Source organism: Myotis brandtii, unplaced genomic scaffold (assembly GCF_000412655.1).
Source record: "Myotis brandtii unplaced genomic scaffold, ASM41265v1 scaffold151, whole genome shotgun sequence".
In the NCBI taxonomy this organism is placed as follows: domain Eukaryota; kingdom Metazoa; phylum Chordata; class Mammalia; order Chiroptera; family Vespertilionidae; genus Myotis; species Myotis brandtii.
In genome coordinates, this window is record NW_005355461.1 from 3,729,062 (window position 1) to 3,732,957 (window position 3,896).

Sequence of the window (3,896 nt, forward strand, 5' to 3'; positions counted from 1 at the left end):
TGACTCGAACTCTGTGTAAGGGGACTTGGGGAAACAAGCAAATAAACCTGAAAAAAGTCCACATAGACACACCCTATGCCCACTATCCTGTTCTACCTGCATCATTTAAGGTTTCAGAAGATAAACATCTGTCGCTTATAAGAAAGTAAAAAACAAACCTGGAAATAATGAGAAAAGACAAGATGGAGAGCTATTTCCAGTGTCTGAGATGTTTGTGAGATAAGGTATGATCTTATCTGATCTTATCTTCTTTCATTTCTGGAAATCCTGAATCCAATTAATTACTTTTTCAAACAACAACCTCACTTAAGACAATAGTACCAAATACTTAACTGTTCTTCCTACTTGTTCTAGTCCTGCACTCATCCCTTAACCCTGTCATTCAGTTTTCAGTGAAAGAATTCTTTGAAGGTCACTAATAAATGTCTAAATATTGTATTTAAAAACATATTTCCATCCTTAAATTTTTTGAGATATTTGGAATCACCCATTATAAGTTGGGTCCTGTCAGAAATTCCAAGTAATACAGGTCGACAGAGCAAATCCATCTAAAGATGAAAATAGTACATCTGGGACACCAAGCATGAACGAAGACATAAGCAAGCTGCATGACCAGGTAACCCAAACTTCCTTGCCACCTACCAAGGTTGCAGTAGAACACCATTCTCAGCTCACACCAATGGTTATATGGACATTCTTGTATGAACAATTAAAGGAGGAGGAAAAAACCTGAGCTTTTATGGATAGGTTTATAAATAGGTTGGCTGGATCAGCAGGTTCCAGTTGGAAATGGAAAGCAGCTGCATGATAGCATCACTAAGGGTGCCTTGAATAACTAGAGAGCAAAATTTTTTCAAAGTGTGAAGCTTTGAGCTGTGCACTGAATGATTCACTTTATGGGGAACTCTATACATTTCTTAAGGCTGAAAGCTATACAGGAGAGCTCTGAATTCTCCTTCTCTATCATCCACTATTTTAAGTCAATATTCTTAATTTTAAGATAAAATTAAAATTGAATCAAGCTACTTATGCAAAAAAGGGCGAGGGGAGATTTTATGATAAGGTAGGACTATTTTTTAGAGCTACAGGGCAGGAGTGAAAGCAGGCCTAAGGGAAATTCCACAAAAAGATTGGAATTATATCTGAACTCTTCCTGTATCTCATCTCCGTTTCTTTCTGAATGTATGATTTTCTCTCTCTCTCTCTCTCATTTTCTGACATTTTCTGCTACTCTACTAGAAATGGTTTGTGGAAAACTGACTATCTCTCTCAAGGTTGTTGTTTTTCATATATTTTTATATTCAGAGAGGAAGGGAGAAGGAGATAGATAGAAACATCAATGATGAGAGAAAACCATTGACTGGTTACCTCTTGCACACCCCCTACTGGGGATCCAGCCCGCAACCCAGGCATGTGCCCTTCACTGGAATTGAACCCTGGACCCTTCAGTCTTCAGGCCAACGCTCTATCCACTAAGCCAAACCGGCTACGGCTATCTCTCAAGGTTTTATATGTATATATAAAGGTATGCCATGATCCGACATGAGAGAGACTGAATTTTTAAAATTTGGTGTAAATATGGATTTCCATTCTAAAAACAAAACAAACAAACAAAAAAAACCCCTCTAACTGACCCAGCTTAACTCAGATTCCAATTTTGGGTCCAAATTGTGTAAAATAGAGTCATCTTACTCAAAATGGTTGCTCAAGGATCAGCCTTGACTTTGACAGAAAACTAGGTCACTATGAACTGAACATTCATTCTCTCAGTTATCCTTCTCTTTTATCTGCTATATAGTTTTATCACCACAAACTATTCCATTCTTCTTTCAAAATTACTTTCATCTACTTATATCTCCAGTCCACCATTTATTGTTTGCTGAAATGATAATTCAGGAAAAGGATATTTTATTATAGTTAAGTCTGCATTCTTTAACTACTGGTGAGGATAAACTTTTCCCCCATGTTATAGATAACTAGAGGCCTGGTGCACAAAATTCGTGCACTGGGGTGGGAGGTGTCTCGCAGTCCAGCCTGCACCCTCTCCAATCTGGGACCCTTCAAGGGATGTCCGACTGCCGGTTTAGGTCCGATCCCTCTCACAATCCAGGATTGCTGACTCCCAACCGCTCGCCTGCCTGCCTGATTGCCCCTAACCGCTTCTGCCTGCCATCCTGATCACCCCAAAACCACTCCCCTGCTGGTCCTATCACCTCCAATTGCCCTCGCCTGCCAGCCCAGTCCCCCCCAACTGCCCTCCCCTGCCGGCCTGGTCCCTCCAACTGCCCTCCCTCCCCTGCTGGTTTGTTCACCCACAACTGCCCTCCCCTGCTGGTCTGTTCACCTGCAACTGCCCTCCCCTGCTGGCCTGATTGCCCACAGCTGCCCTCCCCTGCCGGCCATGGTGGCCATCTTGTGGGAAGGTGTGATGGTCAATTTGCATATGACTTCTTTATTATATAGGAGGATTAGTATTTCTGCTTCATTGGTTTGTATTATGGACTGAATTGTGCTCCTCCCTCTCAAATTCATATGTTGAAATGCTGACCCCCAATGTGACTATATTTAGGAATAGGAAACTTTCAAGAGGAAATTAAAGTTAAGTGAGGTCATTAGGGTGGAGCTCTGATCTAAGAGAACTGGTGGTCTTATAAGAAGAGGAAGAAACATCAGGAATGCTTGTGTACATTGGAAAGGGCATGTGAGGTTTTCTGAAAATCAAGGCTTCAGAAGACACCAAACCTGTCAACACCTCATCTTAGACTTCTAACCTCCAGAACTGTGAGAAAATAAATTTCTGTTAAGCCATCCAGTTTGTGGTATTTTGTTACAGTTTGCCTAGCTGATACAGTTTGCCTCTGTTCATTATCCATTTTCTTTTATTTTCTTCTGAAAAGAAACAAGCTCTCTAAACATTAGGCTATTAGCCTTTTGTATAAGGTAAGTATTTTACAAATATTTTTAATTTACAAATATTGTTCCCAATTCATTTTCTTCCTCACCTTTTTTTACAATATATTTTTTACTGATTTCAGAGAGGAAGGGAGAGGGAGAGAGAAGATAGAAACATCAATGATGAGAGAGAATCATTGATTGGCTGCCTCCTGCACACCCCACAGTGAGGATGGAGCCCGAAACCCCCGCATGTGCCCTCATCAGAATCCAACCATGACCTCCAGGTTCATAGGTCAAGGCCAGGCTGGCCAGGGCCCCCCTTTTGTTTTGATGTGTATACTGAATTTTTTTTAGTCTAGTCAAAACTTTCATACCTTTCCTACGGTTGCTTCATTTGAAACTGTGCTTAGAAAGTCCTTCCTATTCCCAGAATGATATTTATATTCACCTATATTTTATTCCAATTTTTATGTCTCCTCTGAATTTTATTTTCATTATATGATGTAAGATAGAACAATTCTTTTTTCATATAGCTAACCAATTATCCCTGTATCCCTTATTCATCTTCCCATTTATTTGAAATCTGTTATCATTTCCTAAATACTTACATGCATTTAAAACTTCTGCTGCTTTTTACTTATGGCATCCGTTAATTCAATAATTGACTTTGGAGATTATTTTTCTATACTTACATTAGGAAAAATGAATTTTCCATCAAGTTCAAGAAACATTTTCTCTCAGGTTATTAAAAATATGGGGGAAGTTTTTCACGGTTTTAAATTAGAATACTATCATATAATTGTTTTTAAGTAATGATGAACATCAAAATAAACACTGACAAAATTAACCAAATGATAAGCCAATAAAGGAGAAGGGAGTACCACCTGGTTTAGTTGCATTATCTTACTAGGAAAGAAAAATAGTACAGAAGAAACTACTTGAGGATGGGCAGTAGGCTTTCTCAGGCTCCTTTTGTGAGAATAGTTGTCCTTAAAAAAAAA